At 42.6% G+C, this 25,436-nt stretch overlaps 1 long non-coding RNA gene across 3 annotated transcripts; it reads left to right on the forward strand.

Annotated features, from left to right (window-relative positions):
* The first annotated feature begins 2,572 nt into the window (after positions 1-2,572).
* LOC142760700 (uncharacterized) lies at positions 2,573-25,281 on the forward strand. 3 transcript variants are annotated; one of them, XR_012883364.1, is made up of 3 exons: positions 2,573-2,673; positions 24,192-24,289; positions 24,433-25,281. It is a non-coding gene; the product is annotated as an uncharacterized LOC142760700 (long non-coding RNA). The 3 variants fall into 3 exon arrangements; XR_012883366.1 differs by having other exon boundaries at positions 2,612-2,673; positions 24,195-24,289; XR_012883365.1 differs by lacking the exon at positions 2,573-2,673 and adding an exon at positions 20,548-20,648.
* The last annotated feature ends 155 nt before the right edge of the window (positions 25,282-25,436 follow it).

Consider the following 25,436-nt stretch of genomic DNA (forward strand, 5'->3'; position numbering starts at 1 on the left):
CCAATTAGGAGTAAGAGTACTGGAAGCTGGTTAGACAAGAGCTTCGTATAGTGAAGGAGGATCCAAAGACAGCCAATCAGAAGAGCTGGAGGGCGAGACAGCTGTTACCAAACCCGTTCTTAAAAAGTGCGCCTTTTTTACACAATAGCTCAAATGTTTCGCAAAATCATGAATAAGTGTAGGATGTGTGTATATATATATATAGTTATAATTATGTGGGTATGTGTATAGTTATATATGTATAGTTATGTATATAGTTATGGGCATGTTTTATATACGTGTGTATATGTATATATATATATATATATATATATGTGCTGTTCTTACATAGACAGTTCTAAATGTAACCACTGCAGGGTGAGGCGTGAGCTGATGTTATGTAACTAATTCCTATTATGAAACCAATTACATGTTAAAAAGCAAACAAAAATAAAGTGTTATTAAAAGTTTCTTTACCTTTTTTTTCGCTGGGTTTGCGAGGCATGTAAGGTACGCAGTGCGATATTGTTGTGTGATGTTCTGTATCTCGCCTCCGAGTAGTCAACCAAAAGATTACACAACTGTCATTGACTACTATGGAGTGTGACTAGTACACTTGCTCGATCATATAGAAATCGCATTTTCAGTGGCTAAATGCTTTTCTATGCGCAGCGACATTCTGTAACCGCTTCAAATTTGGTGAAGCGCAGCGTAAATGTGACGTCCCACGGTCCCCGCACCATGTCTTGCGGTTTTTTACTGCAGAAAATGGTGCGTATTTTGCAGCGTTTTTTTCAGGGCTAGGAGATGGTGACATCTCCACTGAAAAACGCAGCAATTCAGTCCACTTTCCGCAGCAGGAATTGACATGCTGCGGTATGAAAAATACACAGTTTCTGGTCGGAAATTTTACGCAGCGCGTGGATGAGATTTGTTAAATCTCACCCACTTTGCTGCTACTGTGTTCTGCGTATTTTCTGTCCGCAATTCCGGATGAAAAATATGCAGCAATTCCGTTACGTGTGGACGAGCCCTAACAGAAAAAAGTATGGCTGGTTTTACACAGGCGTATTACAGCCGCAAATCCGGGCCCAAATGCAGGTCTGTAAATCCTTATGATGCTGTCATTAAACCCGCAATCAGGCTGAGATTGCAAAAATGCACCTGTATTACGTTTGTTCACTTTTTATACGACCACCAAAAACGGATGGCTGTCGCGTGCGGACCATTGACTAGAACTGGCGAGGCAGAGCCACAAAAACTGACAGGGATAGAACCTGCCCTAAGTTCTGTGGATCGTGCACTTGGAAGAAAACTGATGTGTTTATGGCCTGACATAAATGTATGGGTCAATGTGCTATCCATTAAAAAAACGGATAGCACAAAGAAATATACTGATGTGCACGTGAGCCAAAGTTGACAGGCGTATTTTGGAGCGCAAATGTTTTTTATTAGGGTATGTTCACACGCTTAGCAAAATACGTCTGAAAATACGGAGCTGTTTTCAAGCGAAAACAGCTCCTGATTTTCAGACGTTTTTGTAGCAACTCGCGTTTTTCACTGCGTATTGACAATGGAGTCAATGAAAAACGGCTCCAAAAACGGCCCAAGAAATGACCTGCACTTCTTTTTACGCGCCGTATTTTGAAAACGACGTGTAAAATTACGCCTCGTAGGAATAGAACACTGTAAGGCTGGGTTCACACACCCTATTTACGGACGTAATTAGAGCATTTTAGCCCCGAATTACGTCCAAAATAGCGGCTCCAAAGCGTCGGCAAACATCTGCCCATTCATTAGAATGGGTTTTACGATGTTCTGTGGCGACGGTCATTTTTTCTACGCCCCGCTGACAGAAGGCGGGGCGTAAAAAAGATGCCCGCGTCAAAGAAGTGCCTGTCACTTCTTCAGACGTAAATGGAGCCGTTTTCCATTGACTCCATAGAAAAACAGCTCCAATTACGTCCGTAATGGACGCAGCGAAAGACGCCTTAACATGCCATGACGGCTGAAATTACGGAGCCGTTTTCTCCTGAAAACAGCCCCGTAATTTCAGCCGTTACGGACACTGCCGTGTGAACATACCCTAAACCCCACTGGAAGCAATGGGCAGATGTTTGGAGGCGTAATGGTGCCGTTTTTTCAGGCGTAATTTGAGGCGTAAAGGGCCCTAATTACGTCTGAAAACACATTGTGTGAACATTTTTAGCGTCCGTATTGCAACGGCTTCCTTACAGTATTACGGGCACAAATCTCAGTCCGTACGAATTCACAAGGGCTGTCTGAATCAGGCTTTATTGTGGATACAATAAATACATTTGTGCTAGACAGCTCAAGAATGGATTACTGTTGATATGTGTACTTAATATTCAAATTGCATTCATGACGTAGTTTATTCATGAATATTGTATATTAAACATGTTTCAGCAACTTCATTGTTGTAGACTTAGGAGCCACGCCAGCAAGGAATAGGTTAACTGAACTCCCGCCACAACTTTAAGATCACGTGACTGACAGAACTGCGCGCCACAGGCAGGCTTCAATTTGGCGCGCTAATATAATGACTGAACGATCGGATCCTATTGGCTGGGAGAGGTTGCGCAACATTTTTGCGCCCAATAAACATCGGCTTTATTGTCACTTGGTATCTGCATTCCAAGCCTCGCTTTCGTTTTATGGCGCTGATCCGTGGAAGTGAGTAATTAAATGTTTCTCGCGGTCTCTTGAATAAAAAGACGTAAACTTTCGGCATGTATGTGAGGGCGACGTAGGTTGGAGGAAGGGGTGTTGGGAATATGTTTGTGGTCGTGCGGGGTCTTAGACTGTATGTATAATCTTATGGAAGACGTAGAGCGATAAGTCCCAGTATGCTATTTTACGGGTGTTATCCGCCAGTGTGCAAGTTTTTGCGGTCATCGAAACAGAATTACCGATGATCGTTTTGAATGCGTTGAAACCTTTTGTGCTGATTACATGGCTGTCTCCCTGGTTCTGCTTTGAGGTTGCAACCTAGTTGTGGTGTAAACTTTTCGGTGCCGCCATTATAATCAAGTTCCTAGCCAGAGAGTTGTCCCTGGCATGTGTGCAGCTGGGCCACATTGTGCAGTTTTTAAAGCCACGACCAGATGTAAATAAAAATATATATATCTTAACTCTTTCCCTCCCTTTACACCGCGCTCATGGTTGTGGCTTAAAAAAACAAAAAACGCACCAAAGCTGCAGTGTGAATAAGGCTTTTACTCTGGTTATGAACAGAGTGCTAGAATCAGTCAAATGTGAGCGCTTGGCTGTTTCAAATGGTCCTCTTCATTTCTATGGTGACTGCAAAAAAGGTTTTTGTTTTTTATTTTCCCGTAACTGAACAGTTTACAGATCTTCCCCCTGTACAGTTCTAGATACAGAGCAATCTCCATAACAAAAGGTCATTTATAACTAAAAAGGTTCTTAACCCGTTAGTGACCGCCAATACACCTATTCACGGCGGCCACTAATGGGCTTTATTCTGATGTATAAGCCTTTCCACGGCGCTGCATCAGAATAAATAAACAGAGGAGGGAGCTGTTAAATCTCCCTGCTCTCAGCTGTCAGAGGCAGCTGGGGGCGTCCCTGCTCGAACTGTGAGATCGATATTAGTATCGATCTCACCCGTTTAACCCTTCAGATGCGGCGCTCAATAGCGTTCACCGCATCTGAATGGTTTTGGAGAGAGGGACGGAGCTCCCTCTCATCCCACTGACACCCGGTGATAAGATCGCAGAGTGTCTGTGTCTCCGATGGCAGCCAGGGGCCTAATAAAGGCCCCCAGGTCTGCCTGTAGCGAAGGCCTGCTAGATCACGCCGGAGGCATGACCTAGCAGATGCCTGTCCGTTTTAAACGGACAGGCAGTAATACACTGCAATACAAAAGTATTGCAGTGTATTATAATAGCGATCGGAGGATCGCATATTAAAGTCCCCTAGTGGGACTAGTAAAATAAAGTTAATTTAAAAAAAAAATATGAAAAATGAAAAACCCACATTTTCCCCTTACAAACTGCTTTGCTATTAAAAAAACAAAATAGAGCAAAAAAGTTACACATATTTGGTATCGCTGCGTCCGTAATGAATCTATTACATTATTTAACCCGCACGGTGAACGCCATAAAAAATAAAAACAATGGAACAATTTCTGTTTTCTGTGAATCCTGGCTTTAAAAAAAAATGTGATCAAAAGGTCGCATCTACCAAAATGGTACCAATAAAAACTACAAGTCGTCCCACAAAAAAAAAGCCTCAACAACTGCATCGGCGGAAAAATAAAAGTTATGGCTCTTCAAATATGGAGACCCAAAAACAAATTTGTTTAAAAAAGTGTTTTCACTGTAAAAGTAGTAAAACATCCAAAATCTATAATATCGTAGCAACCCGCTGAATAAAGTTATTGTGTTATTTATACCGCACGGTTAACGGTGTGGATTTAGGACGCAAAAAAGTGGTGAAATGTCATGGTTTTTTTTTTTCTATTCCCCCCCCCCCCCCCCCCCCCAAAAAGTAAATCAAATAATATGTATCCCAAAATGGTGCTATTAAAAAATACTTGTCCCGCGAAAAACAAGACCTTATACAGCTATGTCGACGTAAAAAACGCCTTGGTCATTGAGGTTTAAAATAGGTTGGTCATTGAGGGGTTAAAGGAAGAAAAAAAAACAAGGCCTTGTTCATGCGGTGCAGATTTGCACTTATGTTTTTTTAGCCAAAACCAGGAACAGAACCTAAATACAAGAAATATATAAAGGAAGGGCTTTTAGGTCTGCGCTTGTGTTTCCAATTCTGGTTTTGGCTTAAAAAATTCATGCAAAATCTGCACTGTGTGAAAAAGGCCTAAGGCAGAATCTAAACATCGCAGATTTGTTGCAGATTTTTCACTTTGCAATGCAAAAGGGTAAGATCTGTGATGTGTGATCTCAGCCTACTTTGCTATTTTCATCAGTTCTGATGTTTTAAAAAATATCTACAATTTGTACAGATATAAAGGGTTACGTGTTGGGAAGCAGAAACTCTGGGGTGTGTGGCTATTAATACCTGTTATTGCAGGGTGTGACTGCTGACATGCCCCAAGGACTGGTAGGAGTTATTATTGTGTATGTGGGCTGCATACCAGCTTCTTTTATTATTTTTTTATTTATTTTTTTTCCGAGATCCTGAATGCTTCCCTCCCCCAGTCTGCACAATGCTCTAGTGTAGCATCAGCTGCTCCTTTTTACATTTGTCCCTTTGTTTTGTTTTCCCTTTGTGATTCCAGCAGCACAACGTACTACAAGGGTACAAGACCAGTTGCACCTTTTAGTAAAAGTCTCTTGTATGTCTGCCTTGAGATTGTGCTCGGCTTTGGTACATTTAGGCCTCATGCACTCAACCGTGGATTTGCGGCTGTATATTATCCACAGTTTCGGATAGTGTAAAAAAAACACGATTTCCTGTGGGCAAATGCATACGACCGTGGTTTCCACTGTCCATACATTGCCCGGACCGCAAACAAATATGACGTGTCATTATAAGGTCCGAGCTCATAGAAATCAATGCACAGTCCGTGCTTGTGGGCGACCCACAGATGGCACTCCGCTGCCTGTCCGTGCCGTAATCACGGACCATACACACCGCTATGGCCATGTGCGAGGGGCCTTGGGCTGGGTTCACACGTAGCGTAAATACTAGGGATTTTCTGCAATGGATTTCAGTGTATTACAGTAGCAGCGAAGTGGATGAGTATGAAAAAAAAATCTCATCCACATGCTGCGTAAAAGTGTTGGTTTTTTTTAATCTATAGCATGTCAATTTCGGTTGCAGAATCGCTGTTTTTTGTTGTGGGTTTTCTATATTGAACTTGTCAAAAATATTTTTATATCTTTATATGTGTGAACCTAAACTGCTTCACATGGACGGACAGTAGAAGCTGAAACAGCCTACAGGGGGGGGGGGGGGGTGGCTATTTTATTCTAAGTCGTTTTGGTTTATGACTTTGCATTTCAGCTGTTACAAAGGCAACGTGATGACATTAGTATTTATCTCTAGCCATAAGAAATACAAAGAGGAGATGGAGAGTCTGGATATTACCATATGTAGAATGTTTATGTGCAAGTTACATGCTATTACTTACTCTCATTTTCCTATAAATAAAGATGGATCCGCACCCTAGGGCAGAGACTGTTTGAACACTGACGCTGCGTGTCATGGGCTCTTTCTTTTCTTTTCTTTTTCTTTTCTTTCTTTCTTTCTTTCTTTCCTTCCTCCCTCCTGGAAATCTGTGGTGGGTGAATTGCGGTCCCATTAATTTCTATTGGCCCATGCACACGACCGTAGTTTCCACGGTCCGTGCGTTGCCCGGGTGCCTGGACTTCAAAAAGATAGGGCATGTCTTATTACTGCCACATTTTGCAGTCTAGGCTCACTGAAATGAATGCACGTGACCATGTGCACGGCCCGCGATTTGGGGGCGGCCCGCGGGGGAAACTACGTTGCCGTCCGGTCCACAAATCATAGGATTTTTTACAAATCTTGTTCAGAGTAGTCGTGGCTTATACGTGTGGTTTTCCCATTGAGAAGGTGGGGATCAGGCAATCGGCAAGTTCTTAAACACATGGCCTTAAAGGATTTTTCCGGAAGTAAAAAATTACTTTTAATTAAACTAAACAATGGAAAACATTTAACTTTGTAATGTACTTACGTTTGATTAGCTGGATGTATCGTCGTATCCCCTATTCCGTCAAGTGACTGCTTGTCCATTTAAAATTTGCACTTCCTGTGCATACCCGTCCATTCGCGCCTAACTTCCGGTTTTCACATTGTACGGTTACGTCATAAATGACGTAACTGTACCACGTGTTTTCCCCATCTGCTTAGAGCATGCGTGGTTGACACTACCACGCATGCTCTGTTAAATGATATGGCTGCGTCTTCAGCAGCCGTGTGTTTCATTGCGCATGCGCAAGTTTTAATATGTGGAGACTGTGTGTACTGTGTCTGCCGTCGCTCACTCTTTCCTTCTCCTCACAGTCCGAAGCGCATGTGAGGAGGAGGGTGTTTATTTTCTCACTGTAGGAGCGCAATCCCCAAGCCCTGGATTGGGGATTCCGCTCCAGGAGAAGTCACAGGCTTCACTGTGTCCATATATGGACACAGTGACTTCTGAAGCGGAATCACCGGCGAATTGGCCGGGGATTCCGCTCCAGGAAAAGTCACTGACTTCATTGTGTCCATATATGGACAGGGACTTCTGAAGCAGAATCCCCGCCGATGTGGCCGGGGATTCCGCTCCAGGAGAAGTCACAGACTTCACTGTGTCCATATATGGACACAATGACGTCAGGGACTTCTGAAGCGGAATCCCCGCCGATGTGGCCGGAGATTCCGCTCCAGGAGAAGTACCTCACTTCACTGTTCATAGATGGACAGTGAAGTGAGGGATTACTCCAGAGCCGTCCCCTACAGGGGGGGGGGGGGGCTGTGTGGCATTGCCTACAGGAGGGGGGCTGTGTGGCATTGCCTACAGGGAGGGGGGCTGTGTGGCATTGCCTACAGGGAGGGGGGCTGTGTGGCATTGCCTACAGGGAGGGGGGCTGTGTGGCATTGCCTACAGGGGGGGGGGCTGTGTGGCATTGCCTACAGGGGGGGGGGGGGCTGTGTGGCATTGCCTACAGGGGGGGGGGGGGCTGTGTGGCATTGCCTACAGGGGGGGGGGGGCTGTGTGGCATTGCCTACAGGGGGGGGGGGCTGTGTGGCATTACCTATAGAAGGTAGTGTGTGGCAGAAAATTGACAAATGAAATTCATCCGTTTTTAAAACGGACAAGGAAAAAAACGGGTGCAAAACGGAAGCATGGCCCAGAACGGAACAGATGCAAAACGGCCGAGAAAACGGACCAAAACCGCCGTTTTTTTTATAGGCCGACATTCAGACCCTCTCGTGTGAATAGAGCCTAAAGGTAGTTGATGACGCGCCGTGTCTTTACACAGTCAAAAGTGCTGTCTTAGCAAAGACACGGAGCGTCAATCACAGAACACGCCCCCTCCTCTGACAATCTCGTCGTCCAAACCTTCTCATCCTTCTTCACACGTGTGTGTGTCACAAAATTTTATATATAAATAGTGAGACACACTAAGGCCTCATGCCCACGACCGTAGCCATGTGCACGGCTGTGATCTTCGGGTCGGCCGGCCCCGGAGTGTCACCCGCGAGCCACCCGCAAATCGCGGGCCGTGCACATGGCCACGTCCATTATTTTCTATGAGCCTGGACCGCAGAACACGGCCGTACTAAAATGTCCGTTCTTTCCGGAGTCCTGGGCCATGCACGGACCTTGGAAACCACGGTCTTTTGCATGGGCCCATAGAAGTGAATGGGGCCGCAAAAGCACGTTAGTGTGTATGGGGCCTTACATACATTTATAGTAAATTATGTAAAAAAAACAAAAAAACTTTTACCATTGTTTGGAGTAGTGTTTGCTTAACTGTAAGGCCCTGTTCACAGAGTTATTTGCAGGCAGAAAATTCTGCCTCAAAATTTCGCTTGAATTTTCAGGCAGATTTTGATCTGCCTCCACGCCGTTTGCCACGATTTTCGCCCGCGGGCATTGAGCGCAACGGGCAAAAACGCTGCGAAAAACGCTTTCTCTGCCTCCCATAGATGTCAGAGAAGTAAACGCCTGAAGATAGGGCATGTCGCTTCTTTTTCCCTCAATGGCCGCGGGCAAAAAACGCGGCAAACGGCGTGCAGGCAGGTCAAAATCTGCCTCCAAATTCAAGACAGAATCTTGATGCAGAATTTTCTGCCAGCAAAAAAACGGTGTGAACAGGGCCTAATACAGGATCTCTTGGAACAGATCCAGCAGCAGGTGAGGTAAATGTGCTGACTGGATTGTGTGTACCAAGATGTCTGACTTAGGTGGATTGAGCAGACTTGGGGCATGTTCACACGGCCTATTTTCGTCCGTTTTTCGGGCCGTAAACTCCCGAAAAATACGAAGCAGAACGCCTCCATACATCTGCCCATTGATTTCCATGGGAAAACTGCGTTCTGTTCCGAAGGAGCGTTTTTTGATGTGTTTTTTTACGCATAAAAAAACAACCGCGCAAAAGAAGTGCAGGAAACCTCTTGAGACGTTTTGGACTATAGTGAAAAAAGCTCCAAAAACGGGCGTAAAAAACGCAGCGAAAATCGCGATTTGCACAAAAAACGTCTGAAAATCAGGAGCTGTTTTCTCTTGGAAACGGCTCCGTATTTTGAGACGTCTTTGCCTGTGAACATCCCCTGACATTTATCAGGCTGTGGAAGGGACGGGGAGGGAGATGGGTGCCTGGACTTAGATCAGGGATAGATGGAGGCACAAAGGATAATGATGATTATTACTGTGTAAGGGCTTATTCAGACGAACGTGTAATACGTCCGTGCAACACGCGTGATTTTCACGCGCCTCACACGGACCTATATTAGTCTATGGGGCCGTGCAGACTGTCTGAGTTTCACTCAGCGTGTGTCCGCTGCGTAAAACTCACGACATGTCCGATATTTGTGTGTTGTTCACGCATCACGCACCCATTGAAGTCAATGGGTGCGTGAAAATCACGCGCAGCACACGGAAGCACTTCCGTGGTCTCGTGATTCGCGCAACAGCAGTAAAAAGTATAAATGAAAACAAAAGCACCACATGCTTTTCTGTTTACAAACGGAGTGTCATAATGATGGCGGCTGCGTGAAAATCACGCAGCCACACCTCATACGGGGCTGACACACGGAGCTGTTATGTACCTTTTGCGCGCACAAAACGATGCATTTTTTGCGCAAGCAAAAGGCACACGCTGGTGTAATCCGGCCTCGGACAGTGTGCAGGGAGGGAGCCGTCTGCCTGTTATTTGTAATTAGAGCAGGGAAGGACCATGTGACCATAGGGGCGTGGCAGTATGCAAATGCCTGAGGTGCTTTGGAGGAAGGGGGGGGGGATGCAACTATCTCCTCAGATGCAGCCGGGGATCATGGGTATGATGGGTTACAAGACAAGAAACAGCCAGCAAGGGATGTAAACAAACAGAAAAAGCAGCAGTAATGATGGAAATCAAACAGAAACTGGTTAGAAGTTTAACCCCTTAATGACCGGGCATGTTTGTACCTTAAAGGAACAGTGTCACCACAAAAATGTTTTTCATGTCAGTTTAATGTTCGTGTTTTATTAAAAACGTTTTTATTTATTTGTGTTACTTTTTTCTATTTTTTTCACTTTTTCTTCCCTATGGGGGCTGCCATTTTTTTTTTCCATTTCTGTATGTGTCGATTAACGACACATACAGACATGGAATACGGCAGCCACAGTCCCATAGGGACTGCGAACGGGTCCCGTCCCATCCACTTCTGTGTACGCCGTCTGTGTGGGAACTGCGCATGCGCCGCTCCCACACAGTCCAATTTGAACTGCGCGCCGTCCGGCGCCATTTTCCTGTGGACCGGAAGTCGCGGCCGGACAGTAAGATTACTACTTCCGGTCGCGGCTTCCGGACTTGTGCACTTGGACCAGCGGCAGCAGACGGAGCGGACGGGCCGGAGGGAGCCGCGGCGGCAGGAGCAGGTAAGAGATTTCTATGTATGTTCGTGTTTGTGTGTGTTTACTACTGTATGTAAACCTTCTACACTGTGTTAGCTCAAAAAATTGCGACACACAGTGTAGGAGGTTAGACCGTTCAATCCCCTCGTTTATCCCGGCACTAGCCAGGATAAAGGAGGGGGGGATTCTCAGAGCTCACTAGAGCGAGTGCTTTTTTCCCAATTTTGCAGCAAAAAGCAATGTGGTTGCTTTACCACATGCAATGCTGCAATTTTGGGAATAGCTCCATCTAGTGACCAGCAATGGGAAATATTATAAATTAGAATCTAATTTATAATATTTCCTGACTCGTGAAAAAAATAAAAAAAATTTGAACTATGTTTAATCACCTACACACTAAATGTTTAATTAAAAAAAACAAACATGTTTTGCTGGCAACACATTCCCTTTAATGACCAAGCCAGATTTGTAAAATCTGGTATGTGTGACTTTATCAGAGAATAACTCTGTGAAAGTTTTGAATATCCAAGTAATTCTGACATTGTTTTTTCGTCACATGTTGTACTTTATTTTAGTGGTAAAAGTAGACTGATACGATTTGCGGAAATTAATTAAAAAATAGAAAAATGGAAGAAATTTTGTAAAAATTAAAATTTTTCCCTATTTTTAACTGCAATATGTCACATATGTACACACATACTGTAAAAATTTTTAAATTAAATATATTTCTATCTCTTTACTCTATTTTGGCAGCACTTTTGAAAAAATAAAATACATTTTCAGCAATTTAGAGGACTTACAAATTGAATAATAATTTTGTTTTTTTGCACCAAGCCAGGTTTTCAGAGGCTCATAGGTCTCAGAGTGATGGAAACCCCCACAAATGACCCCATTTAGAAAACTAGACCCCTTAAGGTATTTACCTAGGAGTATAGTAAGTATTTTGACCCCACAGTTTTTTGCTAAATTGAATACATAGCAGGTGAAAAAAAAAACAAAACCTTTTTTTCATAAAAGGATCAGTTTGAAGACCAATTTCTTTGTAAAGCGACCATGAGAATGAAGAAACACACCACAAAATCTATCACGCTGTTTCTCCTGTTTTCAAAAACACCCACATTGTGGCCCTAATGCGCTGCCTGGACACACGGCAGGACCCAAAAGGAAGGGCGCACCCGGAGACTTTCAGGACTCATATTTTGCTTGAAAATGTTTTAGGCCCCACTGTACATTTGTAGAAGCTTTGAGCTGCCAGAACGATAGAAACTCCCCATAAACGACCCCATTTCGAAAACTAGACCCCTTAAGGTATTTATCTAGGGGTGTCGTTAGCATTTTGACCACACAGGTTTTTCGCTAAATATATTGGAATTAGTCTGTAAAAATTAAAATGTACTTTTTTTATGAAACAACATAGACATTTTTATTATTTACAAGGAATAACGAAGAAAATGCACCCCAACATTTGTAAAGCAATGTCTCCCGATTACGACAATACCCCATATGTGGTAATAAACTGCTGTTTGGACCCACAGCAGGGCTCAGAAGGGAAGGAGCGCCATTTGGATTTATGATTTTGCTGGAATGGTTTTCGGTGCCATGTCGCATTTGCAATGCACTGGAGGGACCAAAACAGTGGAAACCTCCCAAAAGTTACCCCATTTTGGAAAAACCTTCAAGGAATTTTTCTAGGGGTATAGTGAGCATTTACACCCCACGAGTCTTTTGCAGAGCTTATTAGAATTAGGGTGCGAAAATTAATATCAATTTTTTCCACTAAAATGTTGAATTTTCACAAGGGAAAAAACAACCATTTTTTTTTTTTTTTTATAAAGCAATTTCTCTCGAGTACGGAAATACCCCACATGTGGTCATACGGGTTTTTTTCATTAGAAATAAATTAACCCTTTCAGGACTGATCCATTTTTTGCTTTCATATTTTAGATTTTCACTCCCCGCTTTCCAAGAGCCATAACTTATTATTTTTCCATCAATAGAGCGGTGTGAGGGCTTATTTCTTGCGGGAGGAGCTGCAGTTTTTATTGGTACCATTTTTGGGTACATAAAAAGTGATTAAAAAGTTGTATTACATTTTTTTTTTTTTTAGAGCGAAGGTGACACAAAAAAAACTGCGATTTTGGCGGTTTCAATTATTACATTTTCTTAAGGTGTGCACTGTGCAAATTAAATAATGGTATATTGTAATAGTTCGGACTTTTAGGGACGTAGCGATACCAATTTTGTTCATTTTTTTACATTACTTTAGAAGAAAAATGCGAAAAGGTGTTTGTTTTTTTAACTTTAAAAAAAAAAAATTCTCACTACTAATAACTATAATTCTTCTACACATTTTATTCATCAATCCCCTTAGGGGACTTGATCCAGCGATCATTGGATCGCTGGTACAATACACTGCAATACTAATGTATTGAAGTATATTGTTGTTCTTACAGGCTTCTGTAACAGAGCGATCCCTGTACCTGTCCGTTAGTACCGAGGGGGCCTTCTGTAATACACAGCTGACACCCGCAGCGTATGGAGCGGGCACAGCACGTGAGCCGGCTCCATACATCAACCGCCGCACCATGACGGGCAATTAAGTCATAGTGCTCAAAGGGGTTAGTGCACAGCGGATGGTTCAAAGTGAAAATTGCAATTTTCCACTGATATGCCATTTTAGTGCATAATATGTTGTGCCCAGTTTGTGCCACAGAAGACAAATACCTCATAAAACGTTAAAGAGGCTCTGTAACCAGATTTTGCAACCCCTATCTGCTATTGCAGTAGATAGGCGCTGCAATGTAGATTACAGTAACGTTTTTATTTTTAAAAAACGAGCATTTTTGGCCAAGTTATGACCATTTTTGTAATTATGCAAATGAGGCTTGCAAAAGTCCAAGTGGGCGTGTATTAGGTGCGTACATCGGGGCGTTTTTAATACTTTCACTAGCTGGGCGCTGTGAAGAGAAGTAACATCCTCTTCTCTTCAGAACGCCCAGCTTGTGACAGTGCAGATCTGTGACGTCACTCACAGGTCCTGCATCGTGACGGCCACATCGGCAGCAGAGGCTACAGTTGATTCTGCAGCAGCATCAGCGTTTGCAGGTAAGATCGACTTACCTGCAAACGCTGATGCTGCTGCAGAATCAACTGTAGCCTCTGGTGCCGATGTGGCCGTCACGATGCAGGACCTGTGAGTGACGTCACAGATCTGCACTGTCACAAGCTGGGCGTTCTGAAGAGAAGAGGATGTTACTTCTCATCAGAGCGCCCAGCTAGTGAAAGTATTAAAAACGCCCCGATGTACGCACATAATACACACCCACTTGGACTTTTACTTTTAAACACACCCAGTTGGACTTTTGCAAGCCTCATTTGCATAACTACAAAAATGGTCATAACTTGGCCAAAAATGCTCGTTTTTTTAAAATAAAAACGTTACTGTAATCTACATTGCAGCGCCTATCTGCTGCAATAGCAGATAGGGGTTGCAAAATCTGGTGACAGAGCCTCTTTAAGCGGGTTCTCTTGGGTATGGCGATGCCATATGTGTGGGCGCAAACTGCTGTTTGGGCACACTGTAGAGATCAGAAGGGAGGGACGCCATTTTGCTTTTGGAGCGCAGATTTTGCTTGATAGTAGTTCTGTTTGGGGTTTCGCTGGTATTTCAGTTTATGATGTGGGGGTATATGTTATCTGTGCGGAGAACATCAGGGCATAATAAGAGGGTATAACAATGGGGTAAGTAAATAATATTTCATAGATATGTGGCCGGTGTCGCACTGATAAATGGTGCCCGATCTTATCCGCTTTTGGACACTCTGCACATTTTGCATCGTTATATTCTGAAAGCCAGAACTTTTTTATTTTTTCACCACCGGAGCTGTGGGAGGGCTTATTTGTTGCGGGACAGTCTGTAGTTTTCATTGGTACCATTTTGGGGTACGTGCGCTTTTTTTTTTTTTTATCACTTTATATTCAATCTTCTTTTTGCGGCGCTCACCGTATGCTATAAATGACATTTTTACTTTATTCTGCGGGTTGGTACGGTTACGGCGATACCATATGTATATAGGTTTGGTCCTTTTTTTTTTTTTTTTTTAGCGTTTGCACAATAAAATGACTTATTTATAAAAAAGAAAAATTTCTGTGTCCCCATATTCTGAGAGACATCATTTATTTTTTTTTCTAGTCAAAGCTGTGTTAGGGCTTGTTTTTTGCGGGACAGATAGAAGTTTTTATTGGTACTATATTTGGGTACATGCGACTTTTTGATCACTTTTTATTCTTTATTTAGGGAGCGGTGGTGACCAAAAAAATTGTGATTCTGTCGTAGTTTTTTATTATTTTTTTTTTTTTTTGTGGTGTTCATCGTGCGGGAAAAATAACTTTATAGTTGGGGTCGTTACGAACGCGGTGATACCAGATATGTGTACTTTTTTAACGTGTTAATTTTTTTCTATAATAAAAGTCTTAAGTAGTTCATGTTTATATAACTTATAACTTTTATTTTTACACTGTTTTTTTTTAAAACCTTTTTATTACTTTTTTTTAAAACTTTTTTCACTTGTCCCACTAGGGGACACTTAGTCTTGCAGCTTTGATCGCTGCTAGAGTACATTACACCACACACGTAGTGTAATGTACTCTAACTGTCATTGTGACGTAACTGTCACACTGACAGGAAGCCGAGGAGGACCGGCCGGAGGCTGCTCCTCCGAGGCTTCCGTACATGGCAACCCGGAGGTCATTGTCTGACCTCCGATTGCCACGACAAGCATCGGTAGCCCCCACGATCACTTCGTGGGGGCTGCCGATGTGCTTCAAACCACTTAAATGCGGCAACGGCAATCCGTCGCCGCACTTAAGGGGTTAATTGCCGAAAGCAGCGGCGATGGTCCGCTGTCCGGCAAGACTGATATGTCAGCTGTCGGGGACAGCTGTCAGCGCGCGCCTGTCACTCTGTGTTTACACAGAGTGACAGTTTTAAATACTGACGAAAATGAACGTCCTGGTGCGGGAACTTGCAGCCGACCAGGACGTTCATTTTCGTCCTTGGTCGTGAAAGGGTTAATAGGGGGTATTATGGAAGGCAAATCAAGGCTGGGGGACATTTTTTAGAAATATTTTTTTTCCCTGGACAACCCCTTTAATGTTGAGTCCACATGCACATAAATGCGGATTTTCCTGCGGCATATCAGCAGCCTGTTACAGTACTATCAAAGTAAATGATATTCTATATACTCATTTTACACGTTGCAGATTTTTTCCTGCACATAAATTGACCTTTGGATTTTAACCCCTTCAGGACCCCGCCTGTTTTGGCCTTCAGGACACAGCTGATTTTTTTTTTTTGTTTTCAAATCGGACGTGTTACTTTATGTGGAAATAACATCAGAATGCTTTTACCCCGTCCACGCGGTTCTGAGATTGTTTTCCCGTGACATGTTGTACTAGTATGTTAGTGGAAAAAAATTATTATTATTTTTTTTAACCCCTTAAGGACGCAGCCTAGTTTTGGCCTTAAGGCTCAGAGCCCATTTTTCAAATCTGACATATTTCACTTTATGTGGTAATAACGTGGGAATGCTTAAACCTACCCAAGCGATTCGGAGATTGTTTTCTCGTGACACATTGGGCTTCATGTTCGTGGTAAAATTTGGTCGATATATTCAGTGTTTATTGGTGAAAAATTGCAAAATTTAGAGAGAATTTTTGAAAAAATTTCATTTTTCAGAATTTAAATGCATCTGCTTGTAAAACAGACGCTTATACCACCCACAATAGTCACTAGTTCACATTTCCCATATGTCTACTTTAGATTGGCATCGTTTTTTGAACATTCTTTTATTTTTCTTGGACGTTACAAGGCTTAGAACATAAACAGCAATTTCTCATATTTTTAAGAAAATGTCAAATGCCTTTTATTTAAGGTACCTGTTCAGTTCTGAAGTGGCTTTGAGGGGCCTATGTATTAGAAACCCTGATAAAACACCCCATTTTAAAAACTAGACCCCTCAAAGTATTCAAAACAGCATTTAGAAAGTTTTTTAACCCTTCAGGCATTTCACAGGAATTAAAGCAAAGTGGAGGCGAACTTTGCAAATTTAATTTTTCTTGCGGAATTTCAATTTTATTCATTTTTTTTTCTGTAACACAGAAGGTTTTACCAGAGAAACAAAACTAAATATGTATTGTCCAGATTCTGCAGTTTTTAGAAATGTCCCACATGTGTCTCTACTGCGCTCGTGGACTAAAACACAAGCCCTAGAAGCAAAGAAGCACCTAGTGCATTTTGAGTCCTCTTTTTTATTAGAATATATTTTAGGCAGCATGCCAGGTTTGAAGAGGTGTTGAGGTGCCAAAACAGTAGGAATCCCCCAATAGTGACCCCATTTTGGAAACTACACCCCTCAAGGAATTCATTTATGGGAAATGTGACCATTTAGACCCCATAGTTTCTTCACAGAACTTATTTGAATTGGGCTGGGAATTAAAAAAAATAAATATTTTTTCCAATAGTATGTCATTTTAGCTCAAAAATTCTTATTTTCACAAGAAATAAAATACTCCATTTTGTTGCCCAATTTGTCCTGAGTGCGGCAATACCCCATTTGTGGCAATAAACTGCCGTTTGGGCCCATGGGAGGCCTCAGAAGGGAAGGAGCGCTGTGTGTTCTTTGGAGTCCAGATTTTGCTGGATTGGTTTTCGGGTGCCATGTCGCATTTGCAGAGCCCCAGAGCTATCAAAGCAATGGAAACCCACCAGAAGTGACCCCATTTTGGAAACTACACCCCTCAAGGAATTCATTTATGGGTGTTGACTATTTTGACCCCATAGTTTTTTCACAAAACTAATATGAATTGGGCTGGGAATGAAAACAAAATAATTTTTTTCAAATAATATGTCGTTTTGGCTGAAAATTTCTTATTTTCACAAGAAACAAAATACCCCATTCTGTTGCGCAATTTGTTCTGAGGGCCGCAATACCCCATTTGTTGTGATAAACTGCCGTTTGGGCCCATGCGAGGGCTCAGAAGGAAAGGACCACCATTTGGCCTACTGGGGATTTTCTAGTGCGGTCATGTATGCAGAAGCACCTGAGGTACCAGTACAGTTGAAACCCACAAGAAGTGACCCCGTTTTAATAACTACACCCTTAAGGCATTCATCTAGAGGTGTAGTGAGCATTTTGACCGGAGACATACACCCCATAAACTGTAATGTGGGTTCTCCCGGGTATGGCAATACCCGACATGTGGCTGTTATCAGCTGCCTGGGCACACAGCAGGGCTCAGAGGGGAAAGACGAGGGGTGATAAGCTGTGCGGAGTGCATCAGGGTAAGTAAAATTGGGGTAAATTATAAACCAAGGGATGTATGATAAATTTTAAAACACTCTTTCATACAGAGCTCTGGTTATTCAGGACACGTGTCACATTGATATATTGTGTCATCCCTTATCCCCCTCTTATAGCAGACTTTGCACCTCTTTTGACTTTTTCCCTTCTTGCCAGTTTGGGGAACTTCCCCTGGAAAGTGTTGCCCTGGTACGATGCGTGTGGCCTCGCTTCCAGAAGTACTGGGTGCCCCCCCTTCTTGGTCCCTAAAGATTAGGTTCTTGATAATCACCTCTTGAAATTCCAGGAAAGTTCCCGTCTGGCGTGCACATCGACGTAGCACGTACGCATTGTACAAAGCCATCTGTATGATGTGCCCGGCCAGCTTCTTATACCACACCGCATGGCGCTTCAGGGCTTGATCTTACAAGTCCATCCCTCCCATGAACCTATTGTAGTCCAGGATGCAGTCTGGTTTGGGGGTGGCCTTTCCTTCATATATCCTAAACCTGTAGGTATACCCTGATGCACTCTCGCAGCTTATACATCTTCACGCCATACCTTGCCCTCTTACCCGGCAGGTACTCGCGGAATTGAACCCTCCCTTTAAAATGTACCAGGGACTCATCAATAGAAATACACTTCTCGGGGATGAATGCTGGGAAAACCGGGCACTGGAACAGTCTGTATAAGCGGAGACCCCTATTAAACGGTCAAAACTGGGGTCATCTCGGGGTGGGCACGGCTCATTATCAGTATAATGTAAGAAGCGAAGTATTGCCTCATTTATTTATTTTTTTAGGTTCCAGTTCAGTTCTGAAGTTGCTTTGAGGGGCCCATATATTAGAAACCCCTATGAAATACCCCATTTTAGAAACTAGACCCCTCAAAGTATTCACAACAGCATTTAGAAAGTTTATGAACCCTTTAGGTGTTTCACAAAAATTTAGAGCAAAGTAGAGGTGAAATGTAAATTTTTTTTTTTTTTTATAACACAAAAGGATTTATCAGTGAAACGCAACTTAATACTTATTGCCCAGATTCTGCAGTTTTGAGAAATATCCCACATGTGGCCCTAGTGCGGTAATGGACTGAAGCGCCGGCCTCAGAAGCAAAGGAGCACTTAGTGGATATTGAGGCCTCTTTTTTATTAGGCACCATGTCCGGTTTGAAGAGGTCTTGTGGTGCCAAAACATTGGGAACCCCCCAAAAGTGACCCCAATTTGGAAACTAGACCCCTTGAGGAATCCATTGTAGTTTTCTTGGGGTGCATGCGGCTTTTTGATCAGTTTTTATTCTATTTTTAGGTGGCGTGGTGACTAAAAAACAGCCATTCTACTATTGTTTTTTTTTATTTTTTACAGCGTTCACCGTGCGCTATAAATGACATTCACTTTATTCTGCGGGGCGATACGATTACGGCGATACCAGATGTTTATAGTTTTTTTTATGTCTTATGGCGTTTGCACAATAAAATACGTTTTGTAAACAATCATTCACTTTTTGTGTTACCTTATTCTAAGAGCCATAACGTTTTTATTTTTCAATCAATAAAGCCGTCCGAGGACTTATTTTTTGCGCAACGAACTGTAGATTCGATCAGCACCATTTTTAGGTACATGCGACTTTTTGATCTCTTTTTATTCCATTTTTTTGGGAGGTGAAGTGACCAAAGAATTGTGATTGTGGGACGGATTATTATTATTTTATTTTACGGCGTTCATCGTGCGGGATAAATACCGAAATAATTTTGTAGTTCAGGCCGTTACGGACGCGCCGATACCAATTATGTACAGTTTATTTGTTTGTTTATATATTTTTATTAATAATAAAGGACTGATAAGGGAAAAGGGGGGATTTTTACTTTTATTACTTTTAAATCTTTTATTTTCTTATTTTTACACCTTTTTTTTTACTGTATTACTTTGTCCCACTAGGGGACTTGAGGGCAGGAGGCCCTGATCGCTATTCTAATACACTGCACTACATGCGTAGTGCAGTGTATTAGAACTGTCAGCTACTCACTGACAGCAAGCATAGTGGGTCCTGACGTTGTCAGGACCCACTAGGCTTCCGTCTATGGCATAGCCGGACGCCATTGTTTGGTGTCCGGTTGCCATAGTCACCATCGCCGGCCGCTATCGCGTAGCAGGCCGGCGATGGCAGCTTAACCCCTAAAAAGCCGCGATCGCTATAGAACGCGGCTTTTAAGGGGTTAATCAGCGGGGACACAGCGATCGGTCCCCGCTGTAGGAGCTGTGACAGCTGCTGAACAAGACAGCAGCGTCACAGCTCCTGTATGTGTCGGGAGGACGGCCGAAACGGCCGTTACTCCCGTGACGTACTATTACGTCATGGAGCGCGAACGATACAGCTGCCATGACGTAATAGTACGTCAAGGAGCGGGAAGGGGTTAATTTCGGTATTTATTTCTGAAAAACTTGTTTAAATTTAGAAAAATGCAAATTTTTTTCTACATTTGTATCTTCTTGTAAAACCGATAGTAATACCACGCAAAATAGTCACTAGTTAACATCCCCCATATGACTACTTTATGTTTGCATCGTTTTTTTGAACATTATTTTATTTTTCTAGGACGTTGCAAGGCTTGGAACTTTAGCAGCAATTTCTCACATTTTAAAGAAAATTTCAAAAGGCCATTTTTTCAGGGACCAGTTCAGTTCTGAAGTGGCTTTGAGGGCCTTATATATTAGAAAATCCCCAGAAGTCACCCAATTTTTAAAACTGCACCCCTCAAGGTATTTGAATCAGTATTCAGTGTTTTAACCCTTTAGGTGTTTCACAGCAAAGTAGAGGTGAAATTTACAAATGTTATTTTTTTTTTGCCGAAATTAATTTTTATTTTTACCCGAGAAACGCAACTCCATATTTATTGCCCATATCCTGCAGTTTTTAGAAATATCCCACATGTGGCCCTAGTGCGCTAATGGCCTGAAACACCGTCCTCCGAAGCAAAGGAGCACCTAGTGGATTTTGGGCCTCGTTTTTTTTCGAATATATTTTAGGCACCTTGTCAGATTTGAAGAGGTCTTGTGGTGCCAAAACAGTAGAAGCACCCCAAAAGTGACCCCATTTTGGAAACTACACCCCTCAAGGAATTTATCTAGGGGTATAGTTAGCATTTTGACCACACAGGTTTTTCGCTAAATATATTGGAATTGGTCTGTAAAAATCTTTTTTTTTTTTTTCCCTCAAAAAAACAGAAATTTTCAATATTTACAAGGAATAACTAAGAATGCACCCAACATTTGTAAAGCAATGTCTCCCGATTACGGCAATACCCCATATGTGGTAATAAACTGCTGATTGGACCCACAGCAGGGCTCAGAAGGGAAGCAGCGCCATTTGGATTTTGGAGCACAGATTTTGCTGGAATGGTTTTCGGTGCCATGTCGTGTGTGTGCAACGCCCTGGAGGGACAAAAACAGTGGAAACCCCCAAAGTTACCCCATTTTGGAAACATTTCTCAAGGAATTTTGTCTAGGGGTATAGTGAGCACTTTTAGACCCCGGGTCTTTTGCAGAATTTATTAGAATTAGGCCGCGAAAATGAATATCACAATTTTTTCCCACTAAAATGTTTAATTTTCTCATTTTGACAAGCGATACATTTTTGTAAAGCAATTTCTCCTGATTACGGCAATACTCCACATGGGGTCATACATTTTTTCATTAGAAATGAATTAACCCTTTCAGGACTGATCCATATTTTTGGGTGTTTTCGTTTTTACTGTTCGCCATGCGGTAAAAACGAAAACATAACTTTATTCTGCGGCTCAATACAATTACGGTGATACCAAATTTATATAGTTTTGTTTTTGTTTTTGTTTTTTATATATTATACTACTTTTACAATGAAAAATCTAATTGTTAAAATAAAAATTTTCTTTCACCACATTCTGAGAGCCGTAACTTCTATTTTATTTTTTTTCCGGTTGATTGAGCGGTGAAAGGTCTTATTTTTTGCGGGACGAGCTGTAGTTTTTATTGGTACCATTTTATTTTTTTTGTGTACATAAAAATTGATCAAAAAGTTGTATTAAGTTTTTTTTTTTTTTTTTTTAAGAGCTAAAGTAACAAGAAAAAACAGCGCTTTTTGGCGGTTTAACTTAAGTTTTTTACGGGTTTCACCGTGTGAGTTAAATAATGGTATATTGTAATAGTTTGGCCTTTTACAGACGTAGCGATACCAATTTTGTTAATTTTTTTTACATTACTTTAGGAGAAAAATGGGAAAAGGTTTTTTTAAAGGGAACCTGTCACCAGCATTTCACCTATTGAACTTATCCCTCACTGGCCGCTGCTATCAAAAGTTCATTGCCGTTCTCCCCGCTCCTAAACTCCTCCTCCGACTGTAAATAACGGTCTGCAAACATATTGCGCCTTTTATCGTAATAATCCGGTGTCCCTTTGTGCGCACACCCCAGAAGAGGACATCAATGCACAAGCGCAGGATTTTGTGTGCTGGGGAAGGCGAGGAGCTGTCAATCAAAAGTAAGGAGGCGGGGTAAACTCAGAAAGACTTGAGGAATGAAGATTTGACTCTTTTCAAACGAAGATCTGACTCTTTTCTGCTCATTAGCATACGGTGTGGGAACACTAAAAAGCTGAATACTAAAGCTATAGAGCCGACTAAGAAGACCATTATAGGTTATATAGCAATGATTTTTCACCCATTACCCCCAGGTATTGCTGGTTTAATAGGTGAAATGCTGGTGACAAGTTCCCTTTAACTTTAAACTTTTTTTCTTTCTCACTACTAATAACTTTAATTCTTCTACATATTTTATTAGTCCCCTTAGGGGACTTGATCCAGCGATCATTGGATCGCTGGTACAATATACTGCAATACTAATGTATTGCAGTATATTGTTCTTTACAGGCTTCTGTAACCGCGCGATCGCTATTCCTGTCCGTTAGTCCTGGGTGTCAGCTGTAATACACAGCTGACACCCGCAGCATATGGAGCGGGCTCAGCACGTGAGCCCGCTCCATACATCACCCCCGCACCATGACGTGCTATTTAGTCATAGTGCGCAAAGGGGTTAATGCACATCGGATGGTGTGAATATTGCAATTTTTACACTGATGTGCCATTTTAGTGCATAATATGTTGTGTCCAGTTTGTGCCACTGAAGACAAATACCTCATAAAGCGTTAAGCGGGTTCTCCCGGGTATGGCGATGCCATATATGTGGGCGCAAACTGCTGTTTGGGCACGCTGCAGAGTTCCGAAGTGAGGGAGCGCCATTTTGCTTTTGGAGTTCAGATTTTGCTTGGTAATTGTTCTGTTTAGGGTTTTGCTGGTATTTCAGTTCATAATGTGGGGGCGTATGTAATCTGTGCGGAGAACATCAGGGCATAATAAGAGGGTATAATAATTAATTCATAGATATGTGGCCGGTGTCGCACTGATAAATGGCGCCCGATCTTATCCAATTTGAGAGAGTGCCAGAACTTTTTATTTTTTATTTTTTTTAGTCAAAAAAGCTGTGTAAGGGCTTGTCTTTTGCGGGACGGGTTGTAGTTTTTATTGGTACAATTTTCGGGTAGATGCAACTTTTTGATCACTTTTTAGTCTATTTTTGGAGAGGTGGTGAGCAAAAAATAGCGGTTCTGGTGTAATTTTTTTTTTTTTTTGGGTGTTCATCGTGCAGGAAAAATAACATTGTAGTTGGGGTCGTTACGAACGCGGCGATACCAAATATGTGTACTTTTACTTTAATGTGTTTGTTTTTTGTTTTCCTATAATTTTTATTATAGGAAAAAAAGCCTTTTTTGTTTATATAATATATATCTTTTATTTATTTTTATATATATATATATATATTTTTTTTTTATTTTTTTTTTTTATTTATTTATTTTATTATTTTTTTTACTTGTCCCACTAGCGCTTTGATCGCTGCTGGAGTACGTTACACTACCTACGTAGTGTAATGTGTTCTAACTGTCAGGGCTTATTTACACGAACGTGTAATAAGTCCGTCCAACGCGCATGATTTTCACGCGCCTCACACAGACCTATGTTAGTCTATGGGGCCGTGCAGATAGTCCGTGATTTCTGCGCAGCGTGTGTCCCCTGCGTAAAACTCACAACATGTCCTATATTTGTGCGTTTTTCGCGCATCACGCACCCATTGAAGTCAATGGGTGCATGAAAATAACGCATGCCACACGGAGGCACCTTGTGTAATCTATGCTGCTGTGTAACGCAATGAAAATGTTTTGCTGTGTATGCTGTAACATAATAACTCAACATTTTCTTTTTGGTTCCTTGTACAGTAGATGTGAAGACCCAGTGGAGGAGTACCCGGGATCAGTTCCGCAGGGAGTATGGCGCCAGAGGCCGAAGTGGAGATGGTGCTTAAAAAAAAAAGGAGGTATCTATACACCCTCAGCTCATGTTTCTGAAAGTAATCCTACTGTCGCTTGAACAAATGTCTGTGTTCACATGTCATGTACTCAAAAGAGGCTGTTTGTTCCTTGTTGAAAAGTTTCTGATTATTATACATTTATATTCTAGAACAAGTGACAATCTACTAGATTCTGACGAGGAGCCTGCCCATGAGGAGTCCCAAGCGCCAGATAACGCCAATCCCCTGCTGGCCTTAACCCTGGAGCCGACAGCTCATGGACCCGCGCCACTAGCATCCGCGCAACATGTGACACCGGCCGACCTTTCACAAAATCCTGTAGCAGCCAGACGCAGGTGCAGTCACATGCCTCCCGCAGGTGTGCAAGTGGACGCCAGGGTCCTGGAATACCTGCGGCGCTCCGCAGATGAGGACGGCTATGACTTCTTTTGCCGCAGCATTGCCCCCTTTCTCAGAAGGGTACCGGACCATAGGCTGGCGCGCCTCCAGGCCTCAATCCTCTCCCTGATCGACAGTGCCACACCTCCCAACAATCCACACCAGTGCTTCTGCGCAATAGAGCATTGGCGTGTATTTCCGGAGCCTTCTGTGGGGTACAATGTACCTGGGCCATCCCAACCGGCCACCCCCAGCGCACGGCAACATCACTATAGGCCATTGCCTTCACGATTTTCGCCTGGTCCTGTGCCGACCCGTGACCGACATTTGCCGGCCTACAGCAGAGCGGCGGAAAGCTATCCTCCTCCTATGCAAAGTCACAGCTACCAGGCGCGGCATCCGCACCACTATTCTGTTGAACATCCTCTGCACGGCCGTGGACAGCATAGTGGTGCTGAAATGTCCGCCTACACATCCCAGCCTCATGAGTACCAGGGCTTGTAGGAGTGACTGTTGAAGCAAGTTTTGTTTTTCTTTTATACTTCTGGTTGGTGTTTACATATGTTCGTACTTGGGGTTTTGTGTGGGCAGAACATAAACTCAGGTTTTCTATTTGCAAATGAGTGTGTGCATTATTTTATTTTTTACACCTGTTTCACAATGTTTGCCAATCTGGTTGTCGTTGTACATTTCCACACGGTTTACAGGGCCCAACATTGTTGCACGACATCATTGAGGTATTAGTTCATCTGTTGGGGTTTGGCTTGATTCAACA

The sequence above is a fragment of the Rhinoderma darwinii genome, chromosome 4, assembly GCF_050947455.1.
Source record: "Rhinoderma darwinii isolate aRhiDar2 chromosome 4, aRhiDar2.hap1, whole genome shotgun sequence".
In the NCBI taxonomy this organism is placed as follows: Eukaryota; Metazoa; Chordata; class Amphibia; order Anura; family Rhinodermatidae; genus Rhinoderma; species Rhinoderma darwinii.